The sequence below is a fragment of the Mirounga angustirostris genome, unplaced genomic scaffold (genome assembly GCF_029215605.1).
Source record: "Mirounga angustirostris isolate CCGP_5_RB_7025 unplaced genomic scaffold, mMirAng1.0.hap1 SCAF_9, whole genome shotgun sequence".
NCBI lineage: Eukaryota > Metazoa > Chordata > Mammalia > Carnivora > Phocidae > Mirounga > Mirounga angustirostris.
The window spans coordinates 24,872,183-24,896,673 of NW_026991717.1; the positions used below are offsets into that span (position 1 = coordinate 24,872,183).

Consider the following 24,491-nt stretch of genomic DNA (forward strand, 5'->3'; position numbering starts at 1 on the left):
TTTTGATTCCCTTACGTGGCCTTAGCTGAACTTTCTTGATTGTCATGGTTCAAATTTATCAGACATCCTAATCCTATATAATTCTGGCAAAGATCTACATCTGAAATATCCCAGTATTGAAAACTCATTTTGTGCAGTTAGTTTTCCCCTTAATTATTTCCCTACCAAACTGTATATCCAGGCCAAATCTGAAAAGTGAACTAAGGAAAAATGAGAAAATTAAGAGGGAGAAAAAAATACCCTTGACAGTTAACTAAATAAAATAAAATAAAATACCCTTTGATAGTCACTTCAAAGTGACAAGAGACAACTACAGAAGGTGGTTACCAGCATGGACCCAAAACTCAATATAAAATAGTAAGGTATCTGAGAATACGAAGAGAAGACTTGAAATATCAGTGCTTAGGCCCATATCTCTACAGCAGCCTATAAACTTGGGCTTCAAATTCAAATAAAGGTGAGGGTTGGCCTTAATATATATAAATAACTTTAGGTGACTTCAATAAATGGGACTTATAATCCCTGGAAGAAATAATACAATTTCCCTATCATAGCTACATGTCTCCTAATAAGAGCCTAGGACATTCCTGAGGCTCCACATGAGGGAGAGGCAATGGCGTCCCTGAAATGAACCATGTTCCCTCTTGGGTTCTCTCTCATAATACTAAATGTGTATATAGATTTAGAAGATCCAAAGAAGTCTAACTTTCTAATCTGTCAACATCTTAAGTTAAAATACCTCTTAACTAATCAATGGAAGTAAATTAATTCATTGAAGAGCTACATGTATTTTGAAAATTACTGAGTCAAGTTCTCTCTACTAGTCTCCTTTTTTATGAGGTCCAGTGCTCAACAGAGCACAAACAAGCTCCAGAACCAATCTGGATTCAAGTCCCTGTTTGGTCACTTACTAGATGGCAACTCTTGGGCAAGTTCCTTAACCATTCTGAGCCTCATTTCATTCATAGGGAGAACTGAGACTACAATAGTGTCTTTTTCAGAAGGCTGTCCTGAGGATGAACAAACCAACATATAAAATTGCTCAGAATAGTGCCTGGCACATAGTAAGAGCTCAACAAATGGAAGCTATTATTAAACTCATATAGTCTAACAGCCAAACCTGCCCCATTCAATCTTCTCATGCATAAGATTTCACTTCTCATAACACATTAACCTCTTCTGATTTCTTTCAGAATCCCACTTATGTCCCTCATAGTCTACCTGGCAGCACAGTGATTTAGTACCTTGCACATTGCTTTAAAAATGGCAAGCACCCAAATTTGCTGAAAATGTTTGTCATTATATTCTAACTATGACATTAAGATATACATGCAATTTTGAATTCCAAAAAATAAAAACAGAAACATACCATATTTCGCCAAACTTCTGAGGAGCTGGTGAATTCTAAAATCAGGTTCTTACAGATTTTTAACCTAAAATATAAAACACCTCACTCAATTCTTTTCACATAACAACTGGATAAACTCAAAAGAAATTTTCCCCCAAAATTCATTAAAAGGAAATTCATTTTGTTAATATTTATGAATATCCAAAAACATATGAACAGACAAGTGTCCCTAATGCTGTTGCCAGGATGCATGCAAGGGTGGTCAGACAGGCCCTGTTGCCTCAGTGCTTTCAGCTGGCAGAGCCACATTTCCCATATTCATCCACAGGGCTTACAGCTTGCCATTTCTTTACTCTTCCCTTCTTCCAAAAGGGCTGAAAATGTATGAAAACTGTTTGACTATATGCCTCTAATTCCTTCAGATACCTATAACAATTTAGCTTTTAATTAAATTCTCTATGCTAAGCACCTGCTATGTTAGGTACATTTTACAGGCACCTGTCCACTACCTCCTAGATTAGCAGCCTCAGGCAGGTCTTTTGTCTCTGAGTCTCAGGTGTCAGGTCATTTTGAGTTTTAGAGAAAATGTTTTCACAGTACGTAGGACAATGCTTCCTGGCACATAACAGGGGCTCAATACATGGTAACAATGACTATTTCTTAAATAAAATATTTAACATTTCTATCGAAACTAAACTCACCAAAAACCAAATTCTGAGCTTGAAGCATGCACCCAAATAATCACTGTAAATTCTTAACTCATTTGTATATGATCGGAGCATTTCTCAGTGGAATAAGAACTGCAATCTTTTAACCCATTTCCTTTCATCATATATGAAGAAACCAATTCCCAAAGATTAAGAAACCCACCCAGTGCCCTACAGGTTGATGGTAGAAAAATGAATGCTCAGCATATACATATTTTTTTAATTAACGAAGTTTTAAGACCTTAGAGGACCAAGGTCTCAATCTATTCAATAATAGAATCAGCTGGGAAAATCGGTAAAAAAATGGATACCTGATCTCTACTTTCATAGACTGTGATTCAGTGCATAAAGTGGGGGTACATGAATCTGTATTTTTAACATACATTTCAGGCAATGCACAGATCCCAATTTGAGAAACCTTGCCTTAGAAGATTAGGAACACATAAAAACAGGGAAATATACCAAATCTAGAATGATATAGGATAAGCAAGACAAACCTTAAGAACCAGAAATGTTAGGTATTATCTTTGCAAATTTACCATTAGCACCCTAATACCAGATCTAGTGCCTTTATTTATATCTGTGTCCCTCTCCAACAGAGGGCTCAGTCTAATAATAATCTAAGAATAAAAAATGAAATCTAGTAAGATATGCCTTTATTGGTCTACATTCATCTGCCCCTCTAACATTTTCATTATTCTTAAAATGGTCCATCTTCCAAATCTCACTCTATATATACACAACACATATATACATGTCTCTATATTATTATTACTATACGTGGTATGTGCTTCATCTCTTCCAAATCTCACTCTATATATACACAACACATATATACATGTCTCTATATTATTATTACTATACGTGGTATGTGCTTCATCTCTTCCAAATCTCACTCTATATATACACAACACATATATACATGTCTATATTATTATTACTACATCTGGTATGTGTTTCATCTCCTCTCCAATAGCCTATTTCCTTCACCTCTTTCTAAACCTAGGTCAAACCTTAATTTCACAGACTACCTTTTCTATCACTTTTTTGTCGCGTTCCCTCAGCACTTCCCTTCTCCTTTGCACCATGGTTATCTCTTAAATTTATGGGTAAAGCTTCTTGTTGAAACTCTTTTAAGTTTTGTACATTTATAAATTTCACAACTGATCAAAGACTATTCTCATCCATTCTATAGTTAGGTTAAAATGTTTAAATACTGCTTTCATATAGTATTCCCCACATAATCCCCTCAACTCCATTAACCCATGAGTACTGGCTCCTTATTTTCCTTCAACTGCTGAAAGACCTGAAAACCATTAGCTCAGCTGCTGATATACAATACCTTCCACCTACTGACATTTTTCTTACAGAAGTCATCATCTTTCCTGTGTATTCTAAATCCTGTGGCCCCTAATCCTACTTTATTTCTGTAGCATTTCACTCTACTAATCGTTCCTCACCTCCTCTCACTTCCATAATGCTGTACCTACCTACATTCTACCTCTGACAGCAACTAGGCCTTCTGTTAATTCACCTTCCTAGCTCTCATTCTTGGTCACTCAAGTTTCTTGCACTAGTCCCTTTTCTTAACCTAAATTAATTATCCGTGCAATTCCATCCATTTCGATAGCACCTCCATACTTAGGATCCCTAACTCTACATCTTTACGTCTTTAACTTGAGTTTTAAGTCTGCTACTCTCAATTACCAATGGTACACATACACTTGATGTTATCATTAGCATCTAAAATCAAATTCAATTATTTCCCAAAAAACTCACTCCCAACTTAAATGTGCCCCATCTAGCTGTTCTTCTAGTTACAGACTGAAAAAATTGTTGCCATTCTTTATTTTCTCCCTCTCATTTTTATTTAGCCTAACCACTATGCGGGTTGATACTTGTTAACCTTCAAATTCTTATTCATTCATTCAAAAAATGTCTACTAGCTGAAACTAATACAGTGTTATACATCAATTATATCTCAATTTAAAAAGTGTAATAGATTTTGAGTGCCTATGAAGTGGATAAAAACACAGTTAAAGGGGCGCCTGGGTGGCTCAGTTGGTTAAGCGACTGCCTTCGGCTCAGGTCATGATCTCAGGGTCCTGGGATTGAGCCCCGCATCGGGCTCCCTGCTCGGCAGGAAGCCTGCTTCTCCCTCTCCCACTCCCCCTGCTTGTGTTTCCTCTCTCGCTGTCTCTCTGTCAAATAAATAAATACAATCTTAAAAAAAAAAAAAACAACAAAACACAGTTAAAGAAATTAGACATAATCTCTTGTCCTCATGCAATAAGCAAAATGGGTACAAATAATAAAAAACCACAGTAAATTATGCATTTGCAATGTATAATTCAGTGTTATGAGAGAGAAACACAGGATATGGTAAGTGTATATAGAGTTCCGACAATCTGGGAAAACAGGAGAGGCATTCTTCCTGAAGTGACATATAAACTAAGCTCTGAGGCATGAGCAAGATTTAGCACACATATTAAGAAAAACCTTGTGAGATAATAATGGCTCTATCAGTCCATTCGCCTAGTCATATTCTAAAGAGAAGGCCCCCGCTTTCCCAGTACAGCAAATTGTTCACCCAGTGCTACCAATTCTATCTCAGAAATCTCCCATATTCCAACACTACCCCCAATTCTTCCTTTGTTGACTTTTAGTTGCTTTCAGAATAAAACTAGATCTTCCAAACATTTCAAATCAAACTATACACAACTTGGCCCAAACCTGCCAGTCCAGACTCTGGATCATTCATTTTTATACTTCTAATGCTTGAAGATACTCACAGAGAGGAAAGTTTTCTCTTAAGTGACTTGCTTTATTTAGATCATTTAACTAGTAAATAAAGGTTATGATTCAAACACAAGTTGTCTGATTCTAAAGGCCATCCTCATTCCACTGTACCATACTTCTGATTTATAATCAAATCCTGTAAATTTTACCTTTGAAGTATCTCTTGCTTCCTTATTTTTCTCCACGTATACCAAAATAGTACAGACCCTCATTACTTCACCTGGTTTCCCATTTGCCTGTATCCTTTACTCCCTCTACTAGAATTATCTTCCCAACTTTGTCATATCACTCTCAAGCTCAAAATAGTCTATGCCTCCCTAATGCCTACAAGTTAAATTTCAAACTCTACATATCATATGCGGTCCTGGTCACTGATCTCTACCCTTTCATACAAGCCTTACTGCCCACTACATAACATTATTACCAGGCACTTGATGATCTAGTCCCATCCCTGGATTACTGGTTATTACATACTGGCCATCAGTATTTCTGACTTCAATGTTTTGTTTCTCAGGTCACTTCACTCAGAAATACTTCCCTATCCTTTGCTAACTAAACTCCATCCAACAACAATCTACCATACCCTATTAAAAACTCTATTCATTCTAAAGGCTGTATCTCACAGGGTTCTCTAACCTCTTCTGTAAATAACCACTGTCTTTTGGGTCTTACTATATGCTATTAATACAATACTTATTAATTTCTACCCTATATTATTTTCTGCCTTATATTATAGCTATCTATATACATTTATCAGTGCTTCTAGTTGTAAACTGGTTCATGGTACGGCTCATTTTATCCATATTTTTTATTCTCATAGTAATGGAGACTATGTTTTCTTGACACCACACCTCCCCTCTACAAAAAAAAAAAACAATCAGGATCCTGACAAAGGATTTTGGGCTAGTTCCAAATGGAATTCATGTATAAACAAACAAGGGTATCATTTTTTCCCAATTAACACAAATTTAATCCAATGCCAATTTAACAAAAGTTTTGAAGACCAAGCATACCAAAATAACCAAGAAAATTTCACCTTTTAATGGAAGAATAAGGTCTCTTTTTCTCAAGAAACTTGTTCTACCAGGGATTAAACCACAGAATATTAAATAGTATAATTAAAATCAGTACAACTCTCAAAAACCTGACAGTATTTACTAAAACTAAATGCATGCATACTCTAGGACTTGAAACTTCCACTTCTAAGTATACATCAAACAGAAATGAGTATATATTTAGTGGAATGTTTAGAATAGCAATATTCTAAGTAGTCCCAAACCGAAAGTAACTAAATTATCTGTCCATCAACAGCAAAATGAATAAATTGTGGAATATTCCTAAAGTGGAATACTATACAGCAACTATCATAAACTATCAACGACTACAACCAACAATGTGGATGAATGTCATAAATATGTTAAGTGAGAGAAGCCAGACACAACTAAATATGATGGATTCTAGTTATATAAAGCATAAAAACAGGAAAATCTAGTCTATGCTATTAGAAGTCAAGATAGTGGTTACTCTTGAGGGAAGAGAGGTAGTAACAAAGAGTGTAAAGGGGCTTCAGAGTTGCTGCTGCTGTTATTTCTTGATCTGACTGCTGGCTAAATGTACTCACTGTGTGAAAGTTCGACAAGCTATGCGTACATTTTATGTGCACTCTTCTGTATGTATATTATACTTCAATCAAAAGTTTATTTTAAGGTAAGGTATGAGCATTAGATAAACAGTAAGTGGAACAGAAGGTAAGCCCAGAGAAAGACCCAAAAGTATGTTAAGTGGCTTCTTGTCCAAAAAAAAAAAACCAATATATGAAACAGCTGTTTTCAGATCTGGGTAACAGACAATGCAGGACTGTGATCCATGAGAGAACCAACAGAAATGAAGTGAGCACCCCAATGCTCAGATTTCTGTCTGGAGGCACTTTCCAATCTGTAGCCAATAAAGGGGAAATCTAAACAGAGGGCAACAGTATCACTAAAGTGAAAAACTCAAAGTTCCAGAGGCTGAATTTGTAAAACAGAATGAGAGGAAGGCAGTTATGCAAAGTAAAGGCTCCAGAATTCTGCCACTTGGCAATCCTTTGATTCTGCTCCTAAACTGTAAGGTAAAAGACTCCTTGAAACTAGAGAAAGAGGAGCAGTGAGCTGAAATATTCCCAGTGCTCATACAGGACTGGGAAATCCCTCAACTCCCCCAAACCAGAGTGAAGAGAATATACCGACACTAGGGATATTTTGTAGAGAACTAAGAAGGGCCATGCCTTTATAGTAACTACTAGCCTTAAATAAAGACTTCTGCAGACACACCCTAATATAACCTTGAGGGATCAAAGTGACCAGCAAGTTACTTAGCTGGCTGCCAAAACAAAGTTTAATACTCAAAAAAACAACAAAATCTAGTCACTCAACAACAGACTATTACGATGTGCAGCATCCAGTAAGAAATTACTAAATAGGCAAACAAGGAAATATGACCCAGAACCAAGAGAAAAAACCAATCAATGGACCCTGAAATGAAGAAACTGATGGAACCAGTAGATAAGGGCTTTCAAATACTATTATAAATATGGTCAAAAATTCAAAGGCTATGTAAGAAATGGAAAACACAAATCAAATGGAAGTTTTAGAAATACAAACTAAGATATCTGAAAGTATTTGACACTATAGGAAGAAAAAAAGGAACAATGAAACAGAAAACAAAGCAAACTGAAGCACAGAGAGACAAAAAGACTAAAAATAATATGTTAATGACCTGAAGACAAGATCAAATGGTCTAACACATATGTAACTGGAGTCCCAAGAAAAAGAGACCACATAAGAGGCAGGGAAGTGATTTAAAAAATACATAGAAGAAATAATGGCTGACACTTATTTCAAATTTGATGAAACCATAAATGCACAAATCAAAAAAACAAAAACAGAAAAACTGAACAAATCCTAAGCAGGATAATCACAAACCAGTGATAAAGAGAAAATCTTAAAAGGAGGCCAGAGAAAAGACCCTAAGTACAGGGGAAGGAAGATGGGTATAACCATAGACTTCTCATCAGAAACAAAAAGCTAAAATAGGGCACCTGGGTGGCTCAGTTGGTTAAGCATCAGACTCTTGGTTTCGGCTCAGGTCATGATCTTGCGGTCATGGGATCGAGCCCTGCACTGGGTTCTGTGCTCAGCACAGTCTGCTTGAGATTCATTCCCCTCCTTCTTCCTCCTCCTCTGTTCCTCCCTGGAAATCTCATATACTGTTGGTAGGAGTGTAAAACAAAACAAACCAATTTGGAGAAAAGATCTGGCATTATAACTACCCTATAATCCAAAAATCACAATCTTAGGCACTTACCCAAGAGAAAAGATATCATATATATCCACACAGACTTTCAAATAATTGTTCATTTTAGCTTTATTCCTAACAGCTAGGAACTGAAAACAGTGTAAGAATGAAGTTACAAACAACTGATACATGCAATAACATGGATGAATTTCAAAAATATTATGCTGAGTAAAAGTAACCTCATATAAATTCTAGTGCAAGGTAAACTAATCTAGGATGAAAAGCGACCAGAACAATGGTTGATTTGGAGAAGTGATATGGGGACAGGAACTGACTAGGAATGGGTATAGGTTCTATAACTTGATAGGACTTAAGTGCTGCAAAGGTGTACACATTTGTCAAAACTCATGGAATGATGTATGTGGTAGACTTTATTTTCCAAAGATTGCCACCACAATATAATCCATCACACATGCTCTTTTTACAAGGTCAACACTGGCATTCTCCATCAGGTAGTGGGGTCTATGTCCTTTCTCCTTTAATTTGAGTGGCCTCTGTGATTCTTTCAGTCAAGAGAATGTGGTACTCTGTGACTTAATGCTAAGTCATAAAAATGCCATTCACTGCCATACTGAATAAGTCAGCCACCTGGCAAGGAAGCCAAGCAACCACATACATATAAAGGCAACATAGTCCTGAACTCTAGCTGAAGTCCTGACAGCCAGCATCAATCTCCAGATTTGTGAGCCATCCTTCAGATGATTCCAGCCTTCAATTATCAAATTACATCAGTTATCAAGCTTCTCTGACAAGCTTAAAGCCAAGACAAACTATGCTTTCCAGTCTCTGCACAAAGCACAAATTCATAAGCAAACTAAATGTTGATATTTAAGGGTGATTTGTTAATAACTGGAACAATATACCAAAATCAGTTAAATTCAATATACTAAAGTTATAAATTACTAAGTTTTAGTTACAATATACATGCTGAAGTTAAGGATGAGGAATACTAATAACTGCAACTTACTTTGAAAAGCATCAAAAAAATAAAACAAATTAATAGATGGATAGATATGACACAAAGCAAAATGTTAATTGTGGAATTACATTCTACAATTATTTCACACCTGTATGAATTTGAGTATTTTTCCTAATAAAACAATAAAAATGAAATAGAGGCATTTTCATGCAAATAAAACCTAAAAGTTTTTTGGCCAAAAGATCTGCACTTTAAAAATTTCTAAGTTCTTCAAACCTGGGTCTACATAAAGAAATCTATACAAATCTACACAAAGGAAAATGAAAATGGTAAGTATGAGCATAAATACCAAAAAATGTTGATAATTTGGTTTAATAACTTGGTTTGATAATTTCTTGGTTTTTAAATGTCTTTACAAAACAACTGGCCGTTTAAAAGAAATAATTACAAATAAGACTGTGGAGTTTATAACTTATACAGAAGTAAAATTTAAGACTACAATACCCAAAAGGATGACAGAGTGTAAACAAATTTATATTTGTTTTGTATTGTATGATTACACTTACGTAAGTAGCTAGAATCTAAATGGTAAATGTATTAGAATTCTCACAATATACTGATAAATATATATATAGAGAGAGAGAGAGACTGATATAAACTAAGGAATATTGTAAGTACTAGCACAACCACTGGGGGCAGAGGAAGAATAAGGTATAAGCTAGCAGCAAAGATCAAACAAACTTCTATAAAAACACTCAATCCAAAAGAAAACAGGAAAGGGGAGAAAGAAGATAGATGGAACAAACAGAAAACGAATAGTAACTTGGTAGTCTTAAACCTAACCAGATAGTCAATTATAATAAATGCAAATGGACTGAATACAGCAAGAAATTATAAAAATCAATCAAAAAGATGCAACTATATATTGTCAAAAGAAAGACACTATACATAATGACAGGTAAGTTGGAAGAGATATAATATTCAAACATGAATCATAACAAAGGAGGACTGGTTATACTAATAGCAGACAAAGGAGACTTTGGGATAAGAACATTACCAGAGAACCACAGAGAGATATTTCATAACAATAATCAATTCAACAAAGAGATCTAACAGTCCTAAATGTGAAAGCACCTAATAGCTAGAGCTTCAAAATACATGAGGCAAAAATGGACAGACCTGAAAGATGGCAAGCTCACAATTACAGTTGAAGGTCTCAATACTCCTCTCTTGGTAATTAATAAAATAATTAACAAAAAAAATCAGTAATGACACAGAAGAAATAGATATATCTAATAAAGAGTTTGTATCCTGAAAAGAATGAGCGAAGTATACGGATACTCAAAAAAGATATACACATGGCCTATAAACACATAAAAACGTCTCAACATCATTCTTCATCAGGGAAATGTAAAAACCATACTTCACACCCTTTAGTATGAAAATTGTTTTTTTAAAAATAACAAAACAGCAAGTGTTAGCAAGGATGTGGAGAAACTGGAACCTTGTGATTGCTGGTAGGAAGTAAAATGGATACAGCCACTGTGGAAAATGGTATGCTGATTCACCCCCCAAAATTAAACAGAATTACCATATGACCCTGCAATACCATTCCTAGGTATATACCCAAGAACTAAACATGCAAGAACTGAAAGCAAGAACTTGAAGAGATTATCTGTATACCCATGTTTACAGCAGCCTATTCATAATAGCCAAAAGAAGCAACCCAAGTGTCCAGTGAATGAATGGTTAAACAAATGTGGTATTTTTACATACAAAGAAATACTATTCAGCCTTACAAAAGAAGGAGGGGCACCTGGATGGCTCAGTCACTTGAGCTTCAGACTCTTGATTTCACTCAGGTCATGATCTCAGGGTTGTGAGATCAAGCCCAGCATTGGGCTCCCTGCTCAGCAAGGAGTCTGCTTCTCTCCTTCCTCTGCCCTTCCCCCTGCTCATGTGTGGGTTCGCATGCTCACTCTTTCTCTCAAAAATAAATGGAAGGAAGGAAGGAAGGAAGGAAATTCTGATACATGCTGTAACATGAATGAACCTTGAGGATATCATGGTAAGTGAAACAAGCCAGAAGCAAAAGGACAAATATTGTATGATTACACTTACGTAAGTAGCTAGAATAGTCAAATTCTTAGAGACAGAAAGTGTAACAGTGGTCACTGGAGGCTGGAGGGAGGGGGAAGATAACAGGGGCAGGGGAGTGTTACTGTTTAACAAGTACAGAATTTGAGTTTGGGATGATGAAGAATTTCCAGAGATGAGTAAGAGTGATGGCTGCACAACATGAATATACTTTATGTCACTGAACTGTACACTTAAAAAAAGTTAAAATGATGGATTTTTATGTTACGTGTATTTTACCATAGTTAAAGAAAAAGAAACTGCAATGGGATACCACCACACACCCATCGGAATGTCTGCAATTTGAGAGTATCAAATTCTGACAAGGATTTGGAAGAACTGGAACTTTCATACACTGCTGGTGGGAATGCAAAATTGTATAACTATCTGGAAAATAATGCCTTATAAATATGAACATAAACTTGTCATGTGATCCAGTAATTACAACTTAAGGTGTTTACCCTGGAGAGATGAAAGTATCTTCACACAAAGACACATGCAAAGAGTACCTTTATTCACAACAGCATAATGCTGGAAAAAAATCTAAATGTTCACCAAAAAAATGAATAAGCAAACTGTGGCACAGTCATACTATATTTTTTAAAAAAAGTGATAAACACAAAATGTATCTCTAATACATGCTAAAAGAACAAAGCCAAAAGAAGAAGAGTATATAACTTATGATATCATTTATATGCAATTCTACAAGAGGCAAAACTAATAAGCAGATCAATGGTTGCCTAGAGCCAAAAGCGAGGAATGACCACAAAGGAACATTTTTAGGGAGTAATTCAAATGTTCTAGATCTTAACTGTGGTAGTTGTAACAGTATATATATATAGGCATCAAAATACATCAAACTGCACACTTAAAAGGGGGTATACTTCATAGGATATAAATTATACTTCAAAAAACTTTATTTTTTTAGTTTATGAAAACTTAATATATAAAAAGGTGGCATTTTGGGGCACCTGGGTGGCTCAGTTGGTTAAGCGTCTCTTGGTTTCAGTTTAGGTCATGATCTCAGGGTCATGGGATTGAGCCCCAAGTCGGGCTGGGCGCTCAGCAGAGTCTGCTTAAGATTCTCTCTCCCTCTCTCTTTGCTCCTCCCTTGCTCACGCACACATGTACTCCCTCTCTCTCTAAAATAAATAATCTTTGGGCGCCCGGGTGGCTCAGTTGGTTAAGCGACTGCCTTCGGCTCAGGTCATGATCCTGGAGTCCCGGGACCGAGTCCCGCATAGGACTCCCTGCTCGGCAGGGAGTCTGCTTCTCCCTCTGACCCTCCTCCCTCTCATGCTCTCTGTCTCTCATTCTCTCTGTCTCAAATGAATAAATAAAATCTTTAAAAAAAATAAAATAAAATAATAAAATAATAAAATAATCTTTGAATAAAATTAAAAGTGACATTTTAAATCAGTGAGGAAAGGATCCCTCAAGTGATCTAGAGAATTGGTTACCCAAGTGGAAAAAACTAAAAGGTAGCTATTTGTATACCATATCCAAAAACATGCCAAATGCAATCCAGATCTACACCTATATCATACCGTATGCAAAAATTAACTCAAAAACAGATGATAGACCTAAACATAGAGCTAAAACTACAAAATTCTTAGAACAAGCATAAACCTTTATGACCTTAGATTAGGCAATAGTTTCTTAAATAACACCAACAAAGGCAACAAAAGAAAAATACATAGGTTGGACTTCACCAAAAATTAAAACTTGGGTGCTTCAAGGAAACAATCATGAAAGTGAAAAGACAATCCTACAGAATGGGGAGAAATATGTGCAAATCATCTATCTGATAAGGGACTGGTAACCAGAACGTATAAAGAATGCTTAAAACCCAACAAGAAAAAAAAAAAAAAAAAAAAAAGACCCAATTAAAATACAGCAAAGGATTTGAGTAGATCTTCTCCAAAGAGGGCCAATCAACACATGAAATGTTGTAATCATCATTAACCATTAAGCAAATGCAAATCAAAACCACAAAGAGATACCTTCACACCCATAAAAATTACTAAAATAGACAATCAACTTTGGCATAGGAAGTAGAGCTATCAGAAACAATCTTCAGAGGGAAATCAGAAGGGGAGACGAACGATGAGAGACTATGGACTCTGAAAACAAACTGAGGATTCTAGAGGGGAGGGGGGTAGGAGGATGGGTTAGCCTGGTGATGGGTATTAAAGAGGGCATGTTCTGCATGGAGCACTGGGTGTTATATGCAAACAATGAATCATGGAACACTACATCAAAAACTAGAGATGTAATGTATGGGGATTAACATAACATAATAAAAAAGAGAAAAAAAAAAGAAACAACCTTCATACATTGCTGATGCAACTGTAAAATGGTGCAGCCACTTTGGAGGATTCTGGCAGCTCCACAAAATGTTAAATATAGATACCTATGACCCAGCAGTTTCATTCCTAGATATACCTGAGAGTTGAATATGTATGTTCACACAAAAGCTTGTACATGAATGTTCACAGCAATGTGATACATAACCAAAAAAATGGAAACAATCCAAATAGTTATCAACTGATGACTGACTAAACAGTGCATATATTCATAGTGCAGTATTATTCAGCCATAAAAAAATAAAATGCTGTTACATGCTACTAGTGAACCCTGAAAACAGAATACTATGTAAAAGAAGCCATACACAAAAGGGCACATACTTTATGATTCCATGTACATGAAATGTCTAAAATAGGCAAATCCATATAGAAAGCAAGCAGATTAGTGGTTGTCAGAGGCTGGATGACAGAAAAATAGGGAATGACTACTAACAAGTACAGGGTTTCTTTATGGGATGATGGAAATGTTCTAAAATTAGTGGCGGTGAATATACGAAAACCCAAATATACTAAATACAAATATACTAAAAATGAATTGTATGCTTTAAAAGGGTGAATTTTATGGTATGTGAATTATATCTCAATAAAGTCAGAAACTGTAAAAACTATATGCTGTACTTTAAAAAAAAAAAAAAAACTCTCAAAAAAGGAAAAAAGCTGCATGTATCTGTAGTTACACAGATATACTTACTTGGTATTTGCCAGGCAATTTTATGTTTTTTCTACACTTACATTTAACAACTGTTATGTTTCAGAATTAGCTAAGAAAGGAAGAGGAACTTTCATTTATTTTTGTACTTAAAAATATACAGCTATCTACCTGTATATTTCCTCACTCAAAAATAATTCTACATACCAATATTTAAGGTGGGGGGGACCAACCAGGAAATACAAGAGGCTCTCTGGAAATATGAAAATGTTAGAATTCTTGGTTTTATGATTTATGGGAATAACTTAATATTTAAAATTGAGACTATGCTGCAAATCTAGGTTGTACAATCAGTTATATATAGGAAAAGAATTCTGGGATCACAATCACTGTGCACTGGAAAAGAACTGAACTCTCTAAAATGACAAGTAGCCCGACCCTCCCTCTGGGTTCTGTGAACAGTTCAGAAATTAAATAAATTATGCTTATTTACCTACCTGAATAACTATAGAAAGTATACTCATGATTGGCCAATATTAAAATGCTATTTTCCCCCAATAAGGTATCTTTAAGTTACTTAAGTGTTTTATTACGTGGCTTAGTAGCACTAACAGTATCTTATCTAAGTGTAGATCAAGTGTCATCTACAGAGATCCTTTAGAAATTCTAAACTACCAGAATTATTTCAATTTCCTGGCTTTAATGATAAACCACTCATTCTGGTCAACAATTCTATGATCTGAAAACAGAAGCAAATGTGCCACATAGTCCCAAGGACTTACTATTGTGAAATTTTCCCCTGGGTTCTTTTTGCACTATAGTTCATTTAAGTTCAATCTTATATAGTGCCTAACCTAAAATTAAACCTGGAATTATGCTAGCTTTCAGCCTGTGTTACACACACACACAAAAAAGATGTATAGTAGAAGATACTAAAATAACTAAAGGTAGGTGGGTTTTCCTTGAAATAATCATGAACACATATTTTCAGGTTTATTATATTTCATCTGTGTATCAAATGTAGTATCTAAACTCATAAAATCTGATTTAAGGATAACAAAAAACTGGCTTTTAACTTTAAAATGCTTTTAAGAAAACTTACCACATATACTTTTAAGTCAACTAGACTGCCTCTGTTAAAAGACAGAAAATTGTTGTTCTAAAGACCAGCCACACTTGAAGGACTTAAATAATAAAAATTGAGGGCATTTAATTTTCTATGAATGTCTAGTAAAATACCTCAAAGTAGCCTAATTATATTCTTTTAAGCAGTTACCAACTGGAATAGTATTTCTAGATCAATCAGTACATGAACATGCATTCATTCACCCAGCACTCACAAATGCTTGACATTGCACATTAAAAAAGAGGGCGCCTGGGTGGCTCAGTTGGTTAAGCTACTGCCTTCGGCTCAGGTCATGATCCTGGAGTCCCTGGATCGAGTCCCGCATCGGGCTCCCTGCTTGGCAGGGAGTCTGCTTCTCCCTCTCCCGCTCCCCCCTCTTGTGCTCTCTCTCTCTCTCTCACTCTCTCTAATAAATAAAAAAAATCTTTAAAAAAAAAAAAAAAAAAAAGAGGGTGCCTGGCAGGCTCAATAAGGTGGAACACGAGACTCCTGATCTTGGGGTTGTGTGAGCCCCAACGTTGGGTGCACAGATTACTTTTTAAAAAAATCTTTAAATAAATAAACAAAAGAGAGACAACCATTTACTTTTCTCAGAATCTTCAACTCAGGAGTAAAGAAATTACTTAACTGCAGTTGAAATTATGTACTTACTCAGGAAAAGCAAGATTCATTAACAGCATTAATACAAGGAAGCACTAAAACCAATGAGTGCAAGGAGATTCTCAGGGAAGGCCTCCCCTAAGTAATATTTGGGAATATTTAGCAGTATTCCCTGAGACCTAAAGGATGGGTGAAATTTGTTGCCTGTGTTCCAAACAAATTGAAACGCACTGGCAAAGGGTCTGGCACAGAAAGAGATTAGGCAGCTAAAAAATTGAATAGGCTAGTACTGTTAGATGGTTCTGTTCAGTGAGGAGTGTGGAGAAAGGTAAGGCTAAGGAAGTACAGAATCTAGATCGTGTGGGACTTTGTAAACTACTAAAGGATTCTGAATTTTACTCTAAAAGCAATGGAAAGTCAAAGAATTTTTTAAAAAAATATTTTACTTATTTGATAGAGTGAGAGAGCGTGCACAAGTGGGGTGAGAAGTAGACTCCCCACCAAGCAGGGAGCCCGATGTGGGGCTCGATCCCAAGACTCCAGGATCATGACCTGAGCTGAAGGCAGACGCCCAACCGACTGAGCCACCCAGGTGCCCCCCCAAAGAAGAATTTTAAATAGAAAGTTACAAGGTTAGAATTCTACTTTTAAAAGATCATTTGAAAAGACAGAATTGTTATTTGTTCACAATAATCCAAAATTACAAACTATTAGAAATGATGGAGTTCACCCAAATTGATGGATACAAATACCATCAATAATCAAATATAATAAAAAAGGATGCTATTTATAATGCAAAAAAAAAGAAATATCTAAGAATTTAATAAAGTATGTGTAAAAGGCATTTATGAAGAAAACAGCAAAATATTGAAGAATCAAATAAATAGCAAGAGAAGCCATATCAATTCTCAAATTATATAATGCAATGCCAAATAACATCCCCAAGGGAATCTGATAAACTGGTTTTAAATTATTATGAAAAAATAAAAGCCTAAGAGCCAAGATAGTTCTGAAAATGAATAAAGGGGAGGCTTGTCCTCCCAGATTTCAAAGCTTAATATAAACTATTTGAAATAAAACAATGTAGAACTGGTGTTTTAAAAAAAACAAAGCAACAAACTAAAATCAAACCCAAGCAGAAGGCAGATGATACAGATGACAATTTAAAAAAAAATAAAATAATGGGTAATGTTGGGACAACTCACTTATCATGAAAAAAAGAAAATCTGATTCCCAACTCCCTCCCACATGGACCTAAATGCAAAAAACAAACAAACAAAAAAACAAATAACATAAACCTCTCAACTATTAGCAGACAATATAAGAGAAATTTCTTGACCAAAAATTACAAATCATAAAGGAAAAGGCTCATGATTTCAACACTGAAACTTGAGATTCTATATCCCCAAAGAGAATACCATTAATAGGCAACCAGCAGTATTTTATTCTTATTCTGATAACTTTCATGGCTGCACTGTAAAAGAAGAAGGCTGGATGAGATGATGGTCAAGGTCCTTTACAACATAAACACTATGCTAATGGCTTACTCTTTTTAACACCATTCTTTAATTTATAAAACACTTAAAAGATACCAAAAATAATAAAATTCATATGCATTTACCCACCATTTACACCATTTAATGTAAATTAAAATGAGGTATATTAGAGGCGCCTGGGTGGCTCAGTCGTTAGGCGTCTGCCTTCGGCTCGGGTCATGGTCCCAGGATCCTGAGATCCAACCCTGCACTGGGCTCCCTGCTCGGCAGGAAGCCTGCTTCTCCCTCTCCCACTCCCCCTGCTTGTATTCCCTCTCTTGCTGTCTCTCTCTCTGTCAAATAAATAAATAAAATCTTAAAAAAAAAAAAAAAATGAGGTGTATAAAAAAAGGTATTTCACATCCATCAGGTTTGAAAAAATTTTAAAATAGGACAATCCAAATGAGGGCTAGGATGCTAGAAAACAAAGTACACATATAAAGTATATATTGGCATAATGATTTTAAAGAAGAATTTAGAAATACCTAGTAAAGTCAGTTATTCACAACCTATTCCCAGGCAATTCACTTTAATGAATCTTCTTAAACACCTACACCAAAAAATGTGTAAAAGCAATCACACTGCAGCATTATTTATGATAAAAAAGGAAGGTGAAATACATACATTTTATATATCCATACAATGGAGTACCATACAGCAAATTGAATAAACAAGACATATAACTCAAAAATGCTAAGTATTTTTAAAAAAAGAAATCTGATGAAAGATTATGTACAATACAGAACCATTTTGTAAAAATTTACAACACAAAACACTTATTACTTATGGATACTTGTACAGGGATACAGTAAAGTATAAACAAGAATATGATGTATACTCAAGAACCTCAGGAGAATAATTAAAGAGGGTAACAGGACTGGGAAACATTGGGAGGACGTTGCTATAAGTGAATACCTAAGTCTGCATTTACTTCCCAAAGAACCCAAAGTGGCAGAATTTACAGTTCTGGATGGTATGTATTTGCTATATTATTTACTGTATGTTTTAAATATTTTATAATTTAGATAGATACATATATTCAAAAAGAAAAAATGAATATAAAATATCTAAACTGAAAATTACCTTGGAGATCATCTAACCCAACCTACTTAATTAAAGAAAAGATATTAGAATAAGAATATAAAATACTAATGTAGTCATGGCAGTTTTAAACATATGCTACTTAGGGGAATTAAATCTTGATCACTTAAGAGAAACTTGTAGGCCACAGTGATCAGCCTTAATTTCTCAAAATCTGACATCAGCTAGAAATATGGAGAACACAAACACACCCCTCCTAGGAAAGCCTAGTCAAATTCAGCAAAGGCAGAGGCACTAAAGTGGGGCTGTAGCATAGATACGTCTTTGGCCCACTATCCAGGCTGACCCCTAGTCCTGTATCTACTTAAAATTAGTTAAAAGTTCTGAAGCCTAGAGGATTTTGTTCCTGATGATTCTTATTCATCAGCCCACAGCAGATATCTAAAAGTAGTCCTGAACTGGAAAGCAGTTCATTCATCAAGCATTTACAAATACATAAAACTGCACCTGAAAAGAAAAAAAAATGAGACACGCAGCAATTGTTCTCATAGGATCTTCAATCCAGGAGGAAAGAAAGGATTTAATTTCAGTTGAGGTAAGTGACTTACCTATTTTCCAGTTGAGATCCAACTATTTTTAAGTTCACCCCTCCTTGCCTTTCATTTAGCCCAAAATATGGAAGAAGAATTTTAGAGGGGATGAACTGATTCTGAGTTAAATGAGACCCTAACACTTTACTTTTTCATTTTGAGAATAATCTGAAATACAGTGCACTGGGCAATAATTAAAGAAATATACAATAATATCTGAAATGCAGAAATCTAGTTTTATGTGTTTAAAAGACAAAAGTTAGCTCGGTGTTTCTAATACATTCTCCTTAAGTGTTCTCAATTTCAACACTATAGTCAACTTTTAAGCACTTCCATTCTGTCAAGCACAGTGTATCCCTACCTTAGCTACCAAACTTTATCCTTTTAATTTTCTATTTTCCCTGTTCTTTAAACATGTTTAATGTATCCTAGTCCATTTCGGGGTGCTAAAACAAAATACCACAGACCAGGTGGCTTACGAACAGAAACTTATTTTTCAAATTCCTGGAGCCCTAAGAAGCCCAGTATCAAGATGCTGGCAGATTCGGTGTCTGGCAAGAACCAGCCTCCTGGTTCACAGACAGGTGTCTTCTGGCTGCGTCCTCATATGACAGAAGAGTCAAGGGAACTCTGAAATCTTTAATAAGGCACTAATCCAATGCATGAGGATTCTACTCATGATCAAATCACCTCAAGAAGGCCCCACTTCCTAAAACCATTACAAAGGGTGTTACAATTCAAACATGAATTTTGAGAGGACACAATCATTCAATCTATAGCAATATGCCACAGACAGCAAAATGTGTAAGAAATTGAACATGAATGAAGCAGGTTAAGTAATTAGGGAAACTTTTCATTTCTTAGCAGCTCTAAATTTAGAATATCTTAAACAGCATAGTTTCTATCACCAACATGCAACATGATGCATTGTCAGCCCACTTCAGAAAACTAGAAAAGAAAAATATTACCCAATTACTTTTCGTGTGAAATGGGATTTATCCATCAGTATACATGTCACATACAATAGGTGCTCAAAAGACATGTATTTTTCCCCCAAACAAAAACTTTATTTAACAAAGGTAAATACTTAACATTCTTATTTGTGGCACACTGTAAGGTTATCAATAGTGGCACATACACACACACACAGGCACAACAAATAGAATCCATAAGAAAAAATACTAAAATAATTAATAAGCTGGAAATACCCATACTTCTCCTTAGGACCCATGAGCTTTATATAGAAAACACTGGTGGGCATTTCATCTTTTCCCTTCCAAAGAACAGGATTATGCTTTACATCTGATAAGAGAAAGGAAGTATTTGTTGGCAATATGAAGAAATTCCCATAGTGGTAGCTGCAATGCTAGAATTATCATCTCAGAAGAAAATAACACCAGTTTTAAAGATGGAGCTAGAGTGCAAGGAAGTGACAAATTGTGACATTTGTATATACTGAATGGTAGATACATGATTGTTACATTATTCTCTGTACTGTCTGCATATTTAATTTAGAGAGAAAATACAGAATTTATTCTGCATCACAAAGAATATAAAAGTAAAGAGATTAGGATAGTGGTTACAGGCCACAAAAGCAATTCTAAGACTACCTTCTCACATCCAGTAATAGAAGTCTATTATATTAGCAGCTTGAAATGGGTAAGGTATCCCTTTTGATACAAGGAGAAAGAAGTCATCACATTAAGAACAAAGAGTTACAAGCCTCCACACCACAAAGAGATAGGTCAAAAATTTTTTTCATGTTTTATTTCTGTAATATAAAAGGATTTGTGCTTGACTAACCTCAACTAACCCCAAAGGGTACAGAAGGTCAACTTCTATAACACATTTAACTGTTAAGAGTCATCACATTAAGCTCCATATTGGCCAGCCAAGAGTTTCATTTAAGGTACATTTTATCCTACTTTTTTTAGTAAGTGTTCAGGGCTCAAATGTAACTTACACGCTTTTTATTTGTGGCATAGATGCTGACTTTAATTAGGTATTATATAGGATTCTCTTCTATGATCCACATGTGCTATCTTACAGATTGCAGGAGACTTCCTAGGATGGAGCTTCTGGAATAATCTTTTTTTCTTTCTTTTAAGGATTTTATTTATTTACTTGACAGAGAGACACACAGTGAGAGAGGGAACACAAGCAGGGGGAGTGGGAGAGGGAGAAGCAGGCTTCCCGTAGAGCGGGGAGCCCAATGCGGGGCTCGATCCCAGGACTCTGGGATCATGACCTGAGCTGAAGGCAGATGCTTAACAACTGAGCCACCCAGGCGCCCCAAAGTTCTGGAATAATCTTATCCAATAATATATGTGTCCAAAACCTCTTTTCCTTTCAGGTCAACCTTATGATTTATCTGCCATTTATCAAATTAACAGGAGAGATCAAAAGTAAACCAAATTAGGGTGCCTGGGTGGCTCACTAGGTTAAGCGTCTGCCTTCAGCTCAGGTCATGATCCTGAAGTCCTGGAATCCATTCCTGCACTGGGCTCTCTGCTCATCAGGGAGTCTACTTCTCCCTCTGGCCCTACCCCCTCCAGTGCTTTCTCTCTCGCACTCTCTCTCAAATAAATAAAATCTTAAAAAAAAAAAAAAAGTAAAGCAAATTACAAGAAGGGGTCTGACTAAGGATTAATAATACTGAATAGTGCATCACTAATTATTAAGATCTACTATTTATTTCAAATGTAGTTAACAAATTTAATTTAAACTCACACACTAAATATTTCCCAAAACAATACTTCTGAAAGTATGAAAAGGTTAAAAATGTTTATAGAGAAAAGCACGAAAATATTCCAATCACTTGTTTACCACTAAACAACCTGTTTTCTTGGGAAAGTCACTAAGTCACATATAAGGTCACTTTATACAGTATTATTCTAATTTTTTTGAGAATGATCACATCTGAAAAACAATCCTTTGAAACAGACAAAGCAAGTATCACCTTCACTTAACAGAAGTTAACAGAACAAAGGCTTTGAAAGATAAATGACCTGCTCATGACCAGCTAGGAAGCTAGATTGGAAGGATGAACCCATGATCTTCTGACACCAAAGTTAGTGCTTCTTTCTCCACATCAGTGGTTCTTGGTCGCTTTTGTTCACTGAACCTGTTGAGACTCTGAAACTTAAAATTTATATATAATTTTAGGGAGTTCACAGTCACGAAGCTTAGAATCAAACAGAAACAACTGTCAGTTAAATCTCATTTGCAAACAGCAATATTCCAAAAAAGGTATTAGCTTTATTTCATTCTCAGATTGGCCTTAAACTTAAAAACTTCATTTTGACTTATTATCCATCATGGTGTTTACTTTATGATAACTTAGATCAAAGCAAAGTTGGCAAAGAAATTTATTATCTATTTATTAATAAGTTATTTCATTTAAGAAATTATATAGCATCTTTAAGTATTTTAAACATCTGTTCTGGACATAGGATATGTTTGTAGATTTTACAAACATTTAACGCCATTTCTAGTTACTGTAGTTTTACTTGACTTCCTTTATTAGAAGAAAAAGCCCCATTTCCTGCACTAACTCTTATGCTCAGAAAAGGCCCAATGATGGCATCTTGTAAAGTCTGCCTTCTAATAATAGTGTAGAAAACATTCAAATAGAAGCAAACTACTCCTCTCAACAGGTAAGACAGAACATACGCCACTGTACAGAGTCCTGAACTCTAGTCCAGAGACTCAGACTGTGCTTCTAGCTCTGCCCACCTGGGTGACTTTAAGAAAATCATTTTAAAGCTTTGCACTTCAATTTCTTCATGTATAAAATGAATGGAGTGACTGGCCTCAAGAATAGTCCTACTGAGAGGTTTGAAATATAAAGCTAGAACCAGAAGACAGAATGATAATTACCCCAGAAAAATATCAAAGTATTTACAGGCAACTGCCAAAGTAAATTTATTTTTTTCATATACATACCCATTCACACACACACTATGTGCCAGATTTTGGATTATGGAGCAGGACCAAGGTAAAGATATAAAGTATCTCACATATGCCAAATAGTTGTATAAAGGGGCAAAAACAATATTCTTTAGAATAGCAGCTGCAGGTGGAAGTGTTGAGTCCACAGAACCGCCCTAAGACTGGAAGAGCACAGAAGAATGAGGCTCCATTATGTGAAAGGATTTCACAAAAAATGGTGTTATGTGGAGAAAGTCACTAGACTATAAGCTTCCAAAAGACAGACACGATTGTCTTTGTAGCTCCTACATCTAACCCAGCTCACAGGAGACGCAGTAGGTACCCAATGAATGTCAGTTGACTATTCACTGATAATTCATCCATATGCTGGCAACACACTTTCTGGTAAACACTAGGAGCCCCTCCCCTTAAAGAGTGAGTTCATAGCTAGCGAGAATGAAAACAATGTAAAAGATAACATGCTAGAGTCCACACACAAAAAACATAACAAGGTAGGAAGACTTCAAATGATAATACTCTATGTGTTGGACATTTTACAAGCTCTAATCCTCAAAACAACTCCGAGTTAGTTTCGCCATCCCATTTTATAGATGACAAAACTGCAGCTTACTAAGACTAACTTGCCAAGATCAGACAACTAAGGTGAGCCCAGAATTAAAAATGGGATCTAATTCCAAAGCTATTTTCACTGCACATGCTGTAATGTTTTTGAATTTATCTTTACATTTGCAGTGGGGGGAAGAGTCAAAATCAGCCAAAACTCTGTTATCCTGAATTATCCTGAAAAGAGAAAATTTGTCTTCACTCATAAAAGTAAAAAAACTAGGGGTGCCTGGGTGGTTCAGTTGGTTAAGCTCAGGTCATGATCCTGGAATCCTGGGATAGAGTCCCGGCTAATCAGGCTCCCTCCTCAGCAGGGAGTCTGCTTCTCCCTCTGACCCTCTTCCCTCCCATACTCTCGGTCTCTCATTCTCTGTCTCTTAAATAAATAAATAAAATTTTACTTTAAAAAAAATCAAAAAACTAACTTTTTAACAGCTCCATGTACCTTTAATGTAATGTCTCTATGTTTTGACCAACACAAGTTTGGGTCTAAACAAAAATGTGCAACATGACAAGAAGATAACCAGTAATCATTTAAGAAAATAAACATTTGTAAATTTTTCAAGTGCTTGGGTTGAAAAATTTAGATATGATCCATAGTTTTGGATTATCCCACTGACTGCTTATTTGAAACAGCAAATTATTTCAGATTTGGGGGGGGGGGCTTGAAGGGGAGAGCAGAAGGATCATTTTAAAAATGACCTAAAGTTTAAGAAATACAACTGATTAAAGGTTAAATACCCAAGACACTGTAAGTACCCAATAAATCTTATTAAATGAACTGA

The 24,491-nt window shown here is 35.6% G+C and overlaps 1 protein-coding gene across 6 annotated transcripts in view; it reads right to left on the minus strand.

Moving 5' to 3' along the window:
• UBE3A (ubiquitin protein ligase E3A) overlaps positions 1-24,491 on the minus strand; it is a 98,933-nt gene that overhangs the window by 72,172 nt on the left and 2,270 nt on the right. For 2 of the 6 annotated variants that reach the window (XM_054513375.2, XM_054513374.2), the window contains exon 1: positions 1,370-2,321. The exons of 2 other annotated variants lie outside the window; for them this stretch is intronic. The gene's annotated coding sequence lies outside the window, so the exon portion shown is untranslated. Of the gene's footprint in view, positions 1-1,369; positions 2,328-24,491 lie in introns of those variants that run through there. 2 more of the 6 variants (XM_045899572.3, XM_045899574.3) reach the window with 2 other exon arrangements.